The sequence below is a fragment of the Chrysemys picta genome, chromosome 16 (genome assembly GCF_011386835.1).
Source record: "Chrysemys picta bellii isolate R12L10 chromosome 16, ASM1138683v2, whole genome shotgun sequence".
NCBI lineage: Eukaryota > Metazoa > Chordata > Testudines > Emydidae > Chrysemys > Chrysemys picta.
This window is the reverse complement of record NC_088806.1, coordinates 14,195,641-14,211,945: the sequence shown is the minus strand read 5'-3', so window position 1 is coordinate 14,211,945 and position 16,305 is coordinate 14,195,641. Positions and strand designations below refer to the sequence as shown.

Below are 16,305 nucleotides of genomic sequence, written 5' to 3'. Positions count from 1 at the left end.
GCCATTGGGAAGAGTCTAAGGGCATGTCTACACTTACCTCCGGAGCGATCGATCCAGCGGGGATTGATTCATCGCATCGAGTTTATCTTCACTAGATGCGATAAATTGACCGCTGAGCGCTTTCCTGTTGACTTTGGTACTCCACCGGAGCGAGAAGCATAGGCGGAGTCGATGGGGGAGCGTCAGCAGTCGTCCTACCGCAGTGAAGACACCGCAGTAAGTAGATCTAAGTACGTCGACTTCAGCTACATTATTCACGTAGCTGAAGTTGCGTAACTTAGATCGATTTCCCCCCCGACCCTCTGTAGACCAGGCCTAAGATGAAGATTGGAGGGGTAGAGTGCGCAGTAGGACATAGGGCCCAAAGAGATAAAGGTGTTAACATGATCCTGAAACTGTCCAACATCAAACAGTTTGAAACCAAGTTCATTAAAAATCCTTTTGACCCTTCCTCCCCTCCCCCCTGTATCTTTTGGCTTGGTCTACACTACACAGTTAGGTTGACGTCAGGCAGCTTTCGTTGACCTAATTATGTCAGTGTCCACACTACAGCCTTACTCCCCTGAAGCAGGTAAGGGAGGTGTGGGGGGAGGAGGCGCGGCCCAGGCTGCCCCCCCCCCCCCCCCCCCCGCGTTTCCAGCCTGGGTCGGCTCGGGCCCTGGGGTGCCGGCCCTGGCCGACCACCCCCGGCCCGCCCAGCACTGCCGGCCCCCGGCGGCCCGGCTGACCGGCTCCCTGCGGGCCCGGCTCCCCGCCGGCCCGGCTGACCGGCTCCCCGCGGGCCCGGCTCCCCGCGGGCCCGGCCGACCCGGCTCCCCGCCGGCCCGGCTCCCCGCGGGCCCGGCCGACCCGGCTCCCCGCCGGCCCGGCTCCCCGCGGGCCCGGCTGACCCAGCTCCCCGCCGGCCCGGCTCCCCACGGGCCCGGCTGACCGGCTCCCCGCCGGCCCGGCTGACCTCCCGATTTTCCCGGACATGCCCGGCTTTTGGGGATTTCCCCCCGGACGGGGATTTGAGCCCCCAAAAGCCGGACATGTCCGGGAAAATCCGGACGTATGGTAACCCTAGCCCGGAGGATCCTGGGAACTGCCTGGATTCGCAGTGTGGACCTCGCAGCTGGGAGCCCAGGTGTGGCAGGGAGCTGGAAGCCAAGAGCCCAGTAGTGCAGCTGACTGTGCAGGCTCTCAGCCCCCCATGCTGCCCTTCTCAGTTGGTGGAAGGGCTCCGGGTAAGAACGCGCACCGTCAATGGAAGGAGGGTAAAGTGGACATGAGCCACCGCTGTAATTATTGTGGTGGTTGTAAATCGACTTAACCTAGATTGACTTATGTTTCTAGTGTAGATATGCCCCAAGTAAAAGAGTTAAAACATTTCAAATTCAAAACATTTAGAGATTCGAAGGCCAAAAAGAACCATTATGATCCTCTAGTCTGATTTCCTGTATAACACAGACTAGAGAATTTCCCCAGAATAATTCCCAGAGCAGATCTCTTAGAAAAACGTCAAATCTTGATTAAAAATTGCCAGTAATGAAGAATTCACCATCACTTGGGGTAAGTTGCTCCAGTGGTTAATAAATCGTATCAGGTTTTTATAATTCTGCTCTGAATTAAATCTGTCCCTTCAATGGTTTGGATGGGCCAGACTCAAACAATTAGAGAAGCTATTTTATTACCCTCAGATGTGTCAGGAATTGACCACAACTCAGTGTCACAGCACATGGGTAGCTCTAAGGAAGAAGGAAAATGATCATTTTTATCAACAGATGCTTCCATGTGGTATTCTCCATTTATCACAATGCCGTAGGTTGGAGGGGACGGGTGGGAACAAGGTCCAGGAGATAAAACCTAGGACTTGGAGTCAAGTGATGTTGGTCCTGTTTTTTGGGACCTTGGGCAAATCACTTCTCCTCTGTGCATCAGTTTTCATACCTGGAAAGTGGGAACAATAATAGCTACTGCGCTGGCTTGCTGGAGGCTTAATGGAAGGATGGTGGTAATTGCCAAAGAAATGACCATACAAAATGAAGTGCAGTAGCTGAACCAGTGGAGACCCCTTGCAGCCCAAATGACGGTGTATTGAAGGTGTCAGTAGAAATGGCCTGATGGGGCCCATCATTCTAGCCTTATTGGTTTTCATTCATCATGGAGTGACAGCATACTGTATGCATGGCAGAAAAGAGTGCCATTCCAGTGAGCTCTAACACATGGTCACTCTTGATGAATGGAAATGATAAATGCACTAAACAGCTCCCCTCCCGGAATATTTTATACCATTCCTAGTGCTTCATTCGACCAGCACTGAGCAATTTTTATTCTGATTCACCTCTAAAACAGAGCGGTGTTCTTCAGACAGTCAGAGAACAACACATCCCTAAAAGTAATGATGCGCCTGACAGGAATAATCTGGTTCACCTGATCCATAAATAGCAGAGATGATTACACACAAACATACTCAAACACGGGGTTACCATACATCTGGGTTTTTCCAGGCATTGCTTCTTTTTTTGATCCTCTGTCTGGGCAGATTTTTCTAATAAGAGGCAACGTCCAGGATTTTTGCAGAGCAGACGTTGCAGCTCAGAAAGATTTGTCTCCATGCTCCGATTGGCCCCTCCCGTGTCCACAGCTGATTGCTCCCTTCCCTGCAGCCACAGCTGCTGGGATCCCACCCACCCAAGCCCCGACTCCCAGCCCTAGGGAGAGGGAGAGGCCTGCAGGGAGGTACTGACTGACAGGCTGACCAGGAGCAGCAGAAGCTTCCTAAAAGTGGAGGGGCCACCAGTGTCCGTACCATGGCCCTGCGTCCCCTGTACCGCCCCTGCTCCCTGAGCCCCCACCCTCACACTGCCCCTTCCCCTGAGGCCACACCCCTGCACCACCTCTTCTACCCTCACTCTTGCATAGCCCCTTCTCTCTGAGGCCCCACACTTGTGCTGCGCCTGTTTCCTAGGGTGACCAGATGTCCCAATTTTGGGGTCTTTTTCTTATATAGGCTCCTATTTTTTTTAAAGGGAGAAATCCTATCTCCTAGAACTGGAAGGGACCTTGAAAGGTCATCAAGTCCAGCCCCCTGCCTTTGCTAGCAGGACCAAGTACTGATTTTGCCCCAGATCCCTAAGTGGCCCCCTCAAGGATTGAACTCACAACCCTGGGTTTAATAGGCCAATGCTCAAACCACTGAGCTATCCCTCCCCCATCCTGATTTTTCCCACTTGCTGTCTGGTCACCCTACTGCTTCCTGAGCCCCCACCCTCATGCCACTCCTTCCCCAAGGACCCTCCCCAGCACCACCTCTTCCCCCCACTCCCCTGCGCTCGCTCCCCCCCCCATTGCTTGCCCTTACAGATGGTAAAAAGGGGTGTGGTGGCCTCTTGACCCTCCCCCCATTCCAGTGCCCCCAGGGCTGGCACTGCATCCTGGGCCTGCATCAGCCACCCTGCCAGAGAATGACACTGCCACCCACCTCGAGGGTGAGGCTGCAGGAACCCCATCCAGTACCCCCCAGGTACCCCTCCCAGTGCGCACATACCCCTCCAGCAACCTCCCCCCAAATACCCCCTCCCAGTGCGCACACATCCCTCTAGCAACTCCCCAAATGGCCCCAGCCCACCCCCATCCTCTGGTGTGGCCTCTTTTTGGGAACCTGAAATATGGTAACACTACTCAAACACCCTTCCTACGTACGTCCTAATGCACCACCTCACTTTTCTCCACGTCGCCCATGCACCCATTCACATACCCACACTCCTTTTCCCATTCCACTCACCCTGCACTCACACATATATCCAGACCCCCCTTCATTCACTCAGACGCCCCCATCCCCACACACAGCACTCATGCACCCCCCACATACCCACCCACTCTCACAGATGCACCCCCCCATACACACCTTCACACAGACACCCCCCACCCCCGACACACTCTCTTTAGTGTCTGTTGATTGCCTGTTCTGACCAAGCTGTTCATTTGTTTTGAAGGCCTAAATCATTCAGTTGCAGGGAGAGCAGAGTATTTCTCATCCTCATGCCTTCAACATTAACAGCCATGCAGCAGCTCCCTGATGCTGGCTTTCCAGCTGTGCCACTCCGGCCCACATCTTCAGCAAGGCTTCACCTGGGACTCGCACTGGCACTGCGGGACTGAGGAGAAGGGCAATGGTAGCTTTCAAACTCCCTTGAACCCTGCCCAAGGGTGGGGGGTGGAGCTGAGGATGCCAACAGCTCTTCTTGGGAGGAGCTATTGCCATCCCCTGCTTGCGCTGAAACGAACCCAGGCCATGGAACATGACAGGGCAGTGGGGCCAGACCTAGGGTTGCTGACTGCCACAAGATTTCTCAAGTCCTGCAATTCACAATTCTAATAGCTGCTTGGGATCTCGCCAGACGCTGCTGACAGGAGGGGGGAGGGTGAATAGGGGCAATGTCATGGAGGGAAAGAGCTGGCTGGGGCAGAACAGGGAGCTGCATATATTTGAGGAAGGGAGAGAACTGGATACAGGCCTCTCCCCAGGGCAGGAAGGGAGGGGCCAAGAAAGACAACCAGGAACAATGCCCAGGGGGAGAGCAATGGTGGAGGATGAGCTGGGGCCAGGTTCAGGGGTGAGGGAGCTGGGGATAGTGCCCAGAGGTAGAGCAGGTGTGAGAGGAGCTGTGGACAGTGTCCAGGGTTGAGGGGCGCTGGGGCAGGTCCAGGGGTGGGGGAGCTGGGGACAATGTCCATGAAGAAGCGGTGGAGTGTGTCGGGGCGAATGCTTGGCATGGCCTGGGACAGTCTGGGCAAGTGTCACCAGTCACATGGAGAGGGGGTGTTCCACAGTGCGTGCACATTTTGGTTGAATTTCCTGACGGACGAAGCCACACACATATCTGTATGCCTGCACGCACGCGCACACGCATGCACACTCAAAGCAGTGATTCGCCCTGTGATTTTTTTTTTAAAATAGCTCATGATGTTTAAGTCAGACTCATTATTTGTGGGGAGAAGAGAAGGGTCAGTCTCATGGTCCTTGGACAGGCAGGGCTGGGAATATAGGGTATAAGTAAACTGCTCTTTGATGTGAACAGCTCTTTCCTAGTTAACACCGTCTCAGTCTGAGTGTCAAAACACATTCACACCTACGTAAAGCTTGTAATTAACTCGCACAGTGACAAAAAGAGGTGCTAAACCGAAGCCCAGAAAGTAGATGTGAGAGGGGAGTTCATGGCTACATCAGCCCTCTCTTTTATTTGTCATGTTCAGAACTGGAATATAATGAATCCCCAACCCCAGCAGTGTGCCGGATTTCAGCCCAACTGATCAAATACAAACATTTGCAAACAAACGGAGGGCAATGTTCCTTCTAGCTGGACAGACAAGAAAGGAAAGCGAAGCAAGGAGGCTCTTAATGAATCCCTCCATGCAGCTCCCCAGGTCTGGGCTGGAGCAGAGCTGAAGGAGGCACTTGCAGCATTTTAGCAGAGTTGCTCTTTATAAAGTGTCAGCTGACAGGAGAAGCAGCCCGAGTTTCCATTGGGAGTGAGCGTAATGCTCACTAAGGCGAGGAGCTGACAGCGCTGGCTAGACAGCTCCTGGGACAGTGCAGACGGGTGCTGGGCAAACTTCTTTCTAGCCCTGCCAAAACACCTCAAGGCTGACTTGGTTGAAACACTCCTAGCTGCCCCAGGACTCATGAAATGATTCCACGGGGCATGAGCAAAGTCCCACGGTCTCTCCCTTTCTCTCTACACTGCAAGCAGCGGTGTGACTGCCGCTTGTGTAGACCCACCCGCACTAGCTTCAGTCCAGCTAGTTCACTAAAACCAGCAGTGAAATGCAGCAGCACTGGCTGCGTAATGGGCTTGCACTCAGAGTCAGGTGGCTAGCCTGGGCCACCACCACCACTGCTATTTTTAATGGGCTAACTCGAGCTAGCTCAGGTATGCTTACACATGCTGCAGTCACACTTCAGATTGCAGTGCAGACACATCCTCAACCTCCCTATTCAGGTTTTTACACTCTACCCAGCACTGCGCTGTCCGAGCGTGTCGAGACCAATCCAGGAACGGCGCCAGGGTTTTTGGCGCCCTAGGCGGGGGTCCTTCCGCGCTCCCGGTCATCGTTGGCAATTCTGCGATGTGGGGGGGGTCCTTCCGCACTCCCGGTCTTCGGGGCACTTCGGCGGCGGGTCCCGGAGTGAGTGAAGGACCCGCCGCAGAATTGCCGCCGAAGACCCGGAGCGCGGAAGGACCCCCCGCCGCCAAATTGCCGCCAATGGCGGCAAAATGCCGCCCCCCCAAATCCTGATATCCTAGGCGACCGCCTAGGTCGCCTAAATGAAAGCACCGGCCCTGGACCAATCCCACCACTTGTGCCCAGCGCAGGCAGAACTCAAAGCATAGGCCTGGCCCAATCCTCTGGAGCAAAAGAAACACGCCTACATGCAATAGAAATAGGCCACCCACGCTAGGGAGACAGAGAGCAATGCCCCACATTTTCTCAGGCCTCATACTCCAGCCAGTAGAGGACAATGATTTTACACACACATTCACCAGCATGGAGTTAAAACCATAAAGTATTTGGTCCTCCGGTGCCGGCACAGGCCCAAGAAGAACTGAATAATGGGGACTTTAATAAAGGCGGGGAGAAATCCCGAGGCAGGGATGTTCTGCTAAAAGCCTGGTGTCCGTGGGCAGGTCTACGGTGAAAAAGCTGAGGTGGCTCAGGTCAGCACTTAGCGAAGACGGTACTACGCTGGTGGGAGAGCTTCGCCCGTTGGCGTAGAAGTCCACCCCTGCGAGAGATGATAGCTATGTTGATGGGAGAAGCTCCCCCATCGATCTAGCACTGTCTGTGCCAGGGGTTAGGTTGGTATAACTGCATCGCTCAGGGGTGTGGATTTCTCACACTCCTCAGCCAGGTGCTTACCAGTGTTCGTTTGTAGTATAGATTTGGCTGTATCAGATTGTTCCCTGCCTTCACAGCAGTCACACCCTGCAGTGCTGACCTGCAGGGCCTTTGCATTTCCTCTCCTGAGCAAACCTTGGGGTGTGTGTGTGTGTGAGTGAGTCTAGAGGAGATCTAAAGTGACTATGAGGCTCGGTCTACACTGGGGGGGGAGTCGATTTAAGATACGCAAATTCAGCTACGCAAATAGCGTAGCTGAATTCGGCGTATCCTATTCGACTTACCGCGCTGTGAGGACGGCGGCAAATGGACCGCCGCGGCTCCCCCGTCGACGGCGCTTACTCCTCCTGACGAGGTGGGAGTATGCGCGTCGATTCGGGGATCGATTTATCCGTCTAGATGAGACACGATAAATCGATCCCCGAGAGATTGATTTCTACCCGCCGATCCGGGCAGGTAGCGTAGACTAGCCCTTAGACTTATTTTCCGTGGTGAGCTATCCAGGGATAGAACCCAGATCATCAAATAAAATAAATTAAAATAATAAATGTGAGAAGAGAATAAATGTATTGTAAAGGTTATTACAGCACAGGTCGCATACAGACATATTTTTTAAAGGGATAACAAATATTCACAATCAAAGCAAAAAAATTTGAAAATGGGCCCATTTTACCTAAATACTTGTTAGGTTTTGTGAATTTTTTGTAGAGAATATGAGCCCCGGACTCGGTAAGTGTGACATCCCCTGGGGTGCAATCTGGACCATGGAACCACTGTGCCATCTTTAACTCTCCAGCCCAGGCTGTCTGCTACACTGCTATACTAGTGAACAACCCCCTCCCCCCCCCCCCCAGCAAACACTCATAACGTCATGTACAATGCTGAGGTATACATTTCAACAGGACAGTGATGGCCAACAGATTATGACTTTTCCAATGATACTTTACATAAGTTTTATCATAATTTAGTAAAGTGGTGAGCATAACAGTGTAAACTATGGCGGTGAGGGTGAGCACATTTTGAAATTGGTGTGAAGAAAACTGGAATCGTACATGTTTTTGATGTGAAAATAGCCATTTTATTGAATGTCACAGACACGTGAAAGTTTAGGAACATGAAAAATATTCTTATGTGAAATTTTATGGAAATATTTTTCATCTGCTTCCCCCGCTGTAATTACTACGCAGTGTGGAAGTCTCTTTCTAAAAGACCTGCTCTTCTTCAGCAAGAAGTGTTGGGCTCAACAGTATCTTTTCAGGGCAGTGAGGAATAATTCGCTCCACTGCAGGAATCACTGGATGAGGGTCTCTGACCTGTGTTAAGCAGCAGGTCAGATGTGATAGTCACAATGGCTCCTCCTGCAAATAACTGTTTTTGTCTTTTCGCCAATGGGTGACGCTTCCTGAAGCCGCTGAAAATGTGCAATACAGCAGAGCAGAAATTAGAACAGGAATTGCTTATATCTGCCAAGCATGAAAGTGAGGAGCGAAAAGACTTGTCTGCTACAGATTCAGTACCACTGCATCTCTCCACTTCTCCCCTGGTGACTAGTTCCTCCCCTTCTGGCAGCAATGTCTGTGGAACTCAGGGCTGTAATGAGGGTATGTTTGTTTAGGACTGAAACATTTCCCCACTTTCCCCCTCTAATTATAGATTCTTTTGTGCAGTTTTTCTTCATCAATGGCCTGGAGCCATTAGCTCTCCATTTGCATAGGTTGCCATAGAAATGTCAGGCATCAAAACAATACAGATGAGCTGAGGATGCTTAGAACCTTGCATGACCAGCCTGCTTTGTTGCCCCCTGTGGCCTAGGATTTCACCAGAACCCGTTCTGTAATACCCAGTGGCCTGGAGTCCTAATAATGGGGGGTAAAATGGCCAAATAGCGGGAGGATATGGGTGGTATTGGCAGTGTCAGTGGCCACAGCAGTATATTTACTCCAGGGTGCATCCTCACCCATCACACCTTGGTCCTACTCCAACCATTTCCAAACCAAGCTTGCAAGAGACTGGCTGCTGTGCTAAAAAGCCAACGTGCCATAGAGATTTACAGAGTATAGAGCATTAGATATGCTAGTCTGACCTTCTGTATATCACGGGCCATTAACTTTCACCAAGTTACCCCTATACTGAGCCCAATGTTTTGTGTCTGGCTAAAGCATCCCTTCCAGAAAGTGCTCCAGGGCTAGATTCACAGAGGAATTTAGGCACTTGTGACATACCAGGGTGAAATCCAGACCAATGAACTGTGTCACCCCTGCCTTGGAATGCTATTTACAATGCCTTGCTGCTGTATCCTCCAACCTGGACTGCTCACAAACAACCTCCAGCATGTAAATCATCCCAGCCATGTCTGTGTGCTGCAGCCAGCCAGCCAGCCACACCTTGGTTCTCGCCAGCCTTAAAGAGTCCACAGGGTGAGCCCAACACACTCCCAGTCCCAAACTTTCCCTCAGAAACGATGGCCTGTACTGCCCAGCCCTCTCCTGGATTATACAAATATACTGAGTCTATTGTTCCTTTAAGGGAATAATATGCACACAACTTGTTACCCCAAATGGAGTTATCCAGCCACTTCAACTTGAACACACTGAATTAGATCAAACAGTAAAACAAGTTTATTAACAACAAAAAGGTTTTAAGCGAGTCCAAGTAACGAGGCATAAAAGTCAGAAACGGTTACAAGAAAAATAAAGATAAATCACTTACTGGTACCTAATTGTAACAAACTACATTAGATTCAAAGCAAAGTTTTCTCATCTCCTCCTTTCAGCCCTGAGACTGAACTCTCCCAGACTCCAATGGCTGCTTCCTTTGTCTCTTCAGGTGCAGTGAATGCAATGGGAAGGGGGAGAGGGATTTCTTGGGGTGCTTGTCTCTCATTTTTATAGTTTTATGAACACCAGAGTTACACACTGACTGGTAAACTACACACCTCATTTGGAACCAGAAGTACACAACCAGGCAGCAGCAAAGACAAACAAAAGGAAATACAGCACAGTGCTGTGTTAAACGTAAACTGTTAAAAATAAAGGGAAAGATTAAAAAACAGATTTGACAAGGTAAGAAAACTGTTTCTATGCTTGTTTCATTTAAATTCAGATGGTTAAAAACAGCTTTTTTCTTCTGCATAGTAAAGTCTCAAGGTTGTATTAAGTCAATATTCAGTTGTAAACTTTTGAAAGTTAAAGTTTGAAAGATAAAGAAGTATGGATTGGATGAATGGACTATAAGGTGGATAGAAAACTGGCTAGATCATCGGGGTCAATGGGTAGTTATCAGTGGTTCCATGTCTAGTTGGCAGCCGGTATCAAGCAGAGTGCCCCAAGGGTCGGTCCTGGGACCAGTTTTGTTCAATATCTTCATTAATGATCTGGAGGATGGCATGGACTGCACCCTCAGCAAGTTTGCAGATAACACTAAACTGGGAGGAGTGGTAGATATGCTGGAGGGTAGGATACAGAGGGAACTAGACAAATTAGAGGACTTGGCCAAAAGGGATCTGATGAGGTTCAACAAGGACAAGTTCAGAGTCCTGCACTTAGGATGGAAGAATCCCATGCACTGCTACAGACTAGGGAACAGGCTAGGCAGCAGTTCTGCAGAAAAGGACCTAGGGGTTACAGTGGACGAGAAGCTGGATATGAGTCAACAGTGTGCCCTTGTTGCCAAGAAGGCTAACAGCATTTCAGGCTTTATAAGTAGGAGCATTGCCAATAGATCGAGGGACATGATCATTCCCCTCTATTCGGCATTGGTGAGACCTCATCTGGAGTACTGTGTCCAGTTTTGGGCCCCACAGTACAAGAAGGATGTGGAAAAATTGGAAGGAGTCCAGCGGAGGGCAACAAAAATGCTTAGGGGGCTGGAGCACATGGCTTATGAGGAGAGGCTGAGGGAACTGGGATTATTTGGTCTACAGAAGAGAAGAATAAGGGGGGATTTGATAGCAGCCTTCAACTACCTGAAGTGGGGTTCCAAAGAGGATGGAGCTAGGCTGTTCTCAATGGTAACAGATGACAAAACAAGGAGTAATGGTCTCAAGTTGCAGTGCGGGAGGTTTAAGTTGGATATTAGGAAAAAAAATTCACTAGGAGGGTGGTGAAGCACTGGAATGGGTTACCTAGGGAGGTGGTAGAATCTCCTTCCTTAGAGGTTTTTAAGGTCAGGCTTGACAAAGCCCTGGCTCTGATGATTTAGTTGGGGATTGGTCCTGCTTTGAGCAGGGGGCTGGACTAGATGACCTCCTGAGGTCCCTTCCAACGCTGATATTCTATGATTCTATGAAAGAACAACCATAATGTTTTGTTCAGATTTACCAACATTTCAGAGTTACAAACACCCTCCATTTCCAAGGTGTTCATAACTCTGAGGTTCTACTGTAACTTCGCATACAATATTGCCACACATATTTTAATCAGGACAATACGAACCAGCAAATTATGAGTTTTCAAATGATACCATACACAAACATTATTACAATGGTGTGTAGGGTGTGAACACAGCAGTAGATTTTGTCACAGTGCCTATCTGCTACTTTAGGTACACTGGTATTCACTAAAGCCCCGCTCAGCTGCTGCCTCGTCCTGGACTCTTACATCATAACTTTTAGGTGGTCAGGCTATTCAGCCAGGATGTGGGCAACTGCCAGTTCAAGCCACCTGCTGATGAGCAAGGGTTTGAATGAGGATCTACCACCTGTCAGGTGAATCCTCTAACTACTGGGCAATGAAATATTCTGAAGTGGGTGGCCTTCCTCAGCTTCTCCTGTTGAAGCTGTTCCACTTTGGCTAAACAAGGAGCCATTGGAGCAGAGGGACTGGAGCCTGGCTCTCCTACCTCCTAGGTGAGTGCCCTACAGTCAGGGGTTGGCTGGGTGCGCCAAGCCAGCAATATCACCTAATGGTGATACTCCAGGGGTGTAATATCTACTGGTGAGAGTTCAAAGGCATCACCTACTGGCTAGGTGGCAGTTCTGTAGAAAAGGACCTGGGGATTACAGTGGACGAGAAGCTGGATATGAGTCAGCAGTGTGCCCTCGTTGCCAAGAAGGCCAACGGCATTTTGGGCTGTATAAGTAGGAGCACTGCCAGCAGATCGAGGGAAGTGATTATTCCCCTCTATTCGGCACTGGTGAGGCCACATCTGGAGTATTGCATCCAGTTTTGGGCCCCCCACTACAGAAAGGATGTGGACAAATTGGAGAGAGTCCAGCGGAAGGCAATGAAAAGGATTAGGAGACTGGGGCACATGACTTATGAGGAGAAGCTGAGGGAACTGGGATTGTTTAGTCTGCAGAAGAGAAGAATGAGGGGGGATTTGATAGCTGCTTTCAACTACCTGAAAGGGGGTTCCAAAGAGGATGGATCTAGACTGTTCTCAGTGGTACCAGATGACAGAACAAGGAGTAACGGTCTCAAATTGCAGTTGGGTAGGTTTAGGTTGGATATTAGGAAAAACTTTTTCACTAGGAGGGTGGTGAAGCACTGGAATGGGTTACCTAGGGAGGTGGTGGAATCTCCTTCCTTAGAGGTTTTTAAGGTCAGGCTTGACAAACCTGTGACTGGGATGATTTAGTTGGGGATTGGTCCTGCTTTGAGCAGGGAGTTGGACTAGATGACCTCCTGAGGTCTCTTCCAACCCTAATCTTCTATGATTCGATTACCTAGCGGCAGGGCCGCCTGGGGGGGGGGGCAAGTGGGTCAATTTGCCCCAGGCCCCCACTAGAATATAGTATTCTATAGTATTGCAACTTTTTTTATGGAAGGGGCCCCCGACATTGCTTTGCCCCAGACCCCCTCAATCCTCTGGGCAGCCCTGCCTAGCGGCTATGGTCCAGGGGAATGTCACCCACTGATAAGAGTCAAAGGGGCCACTTCGCCTACTGGCAATATCTGGGGTAGTGTCGCCTAGCAGCGAGAGTCCACGGGCCACTTTGCCTAGTGGCAATATCTGGGGTAGTGTTGCCTAGTGGCTATGGTCCAGGGGGAAGGGATAGCTCAGTGGTTTGAGCATTGGCCTGCTAAATCCAGGGTTGTGAGTTCAATCCTTGAGGGGGCCATTTAGGGATCTGGGACAAAAATCTGTCTGGGGATTGGTCCTGCTTTGAGCAGGGCGTTGGACTAGATGATCTCCTGAGGTCCCTTCCAACCCTGATATTGTATGATTCTAAGGGGCTGCTTTAACTAGCAGTACTATCCAGGGCCGAGTCTAAGAGCTGCTTTGCCTAGTGGCAGTATCAAGGAAGAGTTACCTAGCGGGGGGTGGGGTGGGGAGCCTGGGACTGCCCTACTCTGCCAGATTTGACCCAGGGCCCTTCAAATCAAGGTACCCTGACACAGGGTCCAGGTTTATACTGGCACTAGAAAAGGTTCAGAGAAGGGCAACTAAAAGGATTAGGGGTTTGGAACGGGTCCCATATGAGGAGAGATTAAAGAGGCTAGGACTTTTCAGCTTGGAAAAGAGGAGACTAAGGGGGGATATGATAGAGGTATATAAAATCATGAGTGATGTGGAGAAAGTGGATAAGGAAAAGTTATTTACTTATTCCCATAATACAAAAACTAGAGGCCACCAAATGAAATTAATGGGCAGTAGGTTTAAAACAAATAAAAGGAAGTTCTTCTTCACACAGCGCACAGTCAACCTGTGGAACTCCTTGCCAGAGGAGGTTGTGAAGGCTAGGACTATAACAACGTTTAAAAGAGAACTGGATAAATTCATGGAGGCTAAGTCCATTAATGGCTATTAGCCAGGATGGATAAGGAACGGTGTCCCTAGCCTCTGTCTGTCAGAGGGTGGAGATGAATGGCAGGAGAGAGATCACTTGATCATTACTTGTTAGGTTCACTCCTTCTGGGGCACCTGGCATTGGCCACTGTCAGTAGACAGGATACTGGGCTAGATGGACCTTTGGTCTGACCCAGTACAGCCGTTCTTATGTTCCAATACTCCCAAGCACCTTTCCCGGGTCACTTCCTGCCCTCATCCCAGTCCCTCCAGCGGCGTCTCCAGGGTTGGCCATGGGGTCCCTCTCGTGTTCCTTCTGTTTCATCTCTGGCAGCTCCTCTGCTGGCAACAGCAATTCATCCTCTTTTGGTTCCTGCAGCCAGCTGGCTTCCCACGGTGCAGCTAGGATGCTTGATCCTGGTGGCTTGGAGTCCTGGCGGTTTCCTGGCAGGAGTCTGCTGCATACAACTACTCTCCTCCTTAGTCAGCCCAGACTGAGCTGAGATGATCCCTTTTGAATGCTCCCAGCACAGGCAAGGGGGCATGGCCTCTTGGGCCAAGAACTGCTCTTCAGCAGTGTGGGGTTGATATACTCCGTCACACCTACCATCTATTCTCCAGAGTCATCCTCATGCACTGGCTGACCCAATGACTAATCTATTTATCCATGGTGGAACAGCTTCAACTCAAGAGATTGAGGGACCCCCATATCCCACTATCCCATAGCCCAGTGGTTCAGGCACACAGCAGATAAGTGGCAGATCCCTGTTCAAATCCTTTCTTCTCTTCAGGCTTTGGGAATCTCAGTGATTTTCTAGGCTCCTAACACCTAAGTCCCTCTTCAGATCTAGCCTCCAGTCTAGATAAGAATGTCCCACTTCCTTGGTAGTTTGTTCCAAAGGTTAATCACCCTCATTAAAACTTTATACCTAATTTCTAATTTGAATTTGTCTGGCTTCATCTTGCAACCACTGGTTCTCGTTCTGCTTTTCTCTGCTTCATGGAAGAGCCCTTTAAGTAGGGGGTATTTTCGCCATGCACCATAATCAAGTCACCTCTCAATCATCTTTTTGATCAGCTAAACAGACTGAGCGCTTTAAGTTTCTCACTGTGAGGCATTTTCTCCAGCCTGCAAATAATTTTTGTGGCCCTTTTCTGCATCCTCTCCAATTTTTCAACATCCTTTTAAAAATGTGGACACCAGCACTAGACTCACTATTCCATTATCCATCCCACCAATGCCATGTGCAGAGGTAAAATCCCTGCCCTGCTCCTACTCACTACTCCCCTCTTTATACAGCCAGGGATCACATTAGCCCTTTTTGCTTGTCTACTGTGAGCCCCCTACATCCTTTTCAGGATGTTCCCCATTCTGTGGGTATGGCTTGCATTCCTTGTCCTTAGATGTATAACTTTGCACCTAAGTGTGTTAAATCACATTTTGTTTGAATGAGCCCAAGTTGTACAGAGACTGCCCTGTCCTAAGCATTATTTACCACATTATAATCCTTGTGTCAGCCACAAATTTGATCAGGAGTGATTTTATATTTACTTTCAGCTCATTGATGAGGGCCTATAACCGATCCCTGCAGAGCCTCACAAGAAACGCCCCCATTCAGAGATGATTCTTCATTGACCATTACTTTCTGAGGTCTGTCAGTTAGCCTTTTCATAATTAAATTAACACATGCTCTATTGATATTGCAAAATGCTATTTTTAAAATCAGAATGTCATGCAGTACCTAGTCAAATGCCTTACAAATGTATATTGCATTTATGCAGTTACTTTTATCAACCAAACATGCCATCTCATCAAAAATGAAATCAGGTTCATTTGCCAAGACCTATTTTCCAATAAACTATGTTGTCTGGCATTCATTATTTTCCTAGCCTTTAATTAAATTAAATCCTGTATCAGCTTTTTCATTATTTTGCCCAGGGTTGATGTTGACTGGCCTCTAGATACCCGGGTCATCTCAGTTGTCTTTTTTGAATATTGGCACAACATTGGCACTGTTCCAGTCTTCTGGAATTTCCCCAATATTCCAAGATTTTTAAAAATTAACATCAATGGGCCAGAGCTCTCCTCAGACAGCTCTTTTAGGACTCTTGGGTGCAAGTTATCCACACTTGCTGCTTTTAAAATGTTTATCCCTGATAGAGTTTGTCTAACAGACTTTTCAGTTACTAATGGACTGGAAAGTACTTCATGAGTATATCATTTTGTTTCTTTCCAAATGCACAGCAGAAATATTTACTGAACACGTCTGCCTTTTCTGCAATATTATTAATAATTTTACCATCTCCATCTAGTAAGGGCCTATACTATTGCTAGGATTTCTTTTGCACATACTGGAGGGCTGACTGATTGTGATTTGTATGCTAGCAGAGTTGCTCACCTAGATGAAGCATAGCATTGGAGTTCTAAATATTTGTGATGAACTGTTTTCCTATATCTGAGATAAGCTGAATTAACACAATCAGGGCCACATTTTCCAAAGGGCTCACTCTGTTGGGAAAAGGTTGGGCTCTCTTGAAAATCTGTCCCCACGCATCTATAACCCATGGGAGAGGGAGTGAAAAGAAGGGTGGTCCTGGGGATATTGCTGAGGGCATTCTCCCAGTTAGTCACCCCGGAAAAATTTACTCACCTGATTTTAGAGAAGTGATGTTGGAGGCTTTTGTTTATCTTTA

At 49.2% G+C, this 16,305-nt stretch overlaps 1 protein-coding gene across 27 annotated transcripts in view; it reads left to right on the top strand.

Moving 5' to 3' along the window:
* Positions 1-16,305, top strand: part of PKNOX2 (PBX/knotted 1 homeobox 2) — a 658,041-nt gene that overhangs the window by 281,090 nt on the left and 360,646 nt on the right. For 2 of the 27 annotated variants that reach the window (XM_042851993.2, XM_065570187.1), the window contains one exon: positions 15,170-15,262. The exons of the other annotated variants lie outside the window; for them this stretch is intronic. The gene's annotated coding sequence lies outside the window, so the exon portion shown is untranslated. The remainder of the gene's footprint in view (positions 1-15,169; positions 15,263-16,305) is intronic. 27 annotated transcript variants of the gene reach the window in all.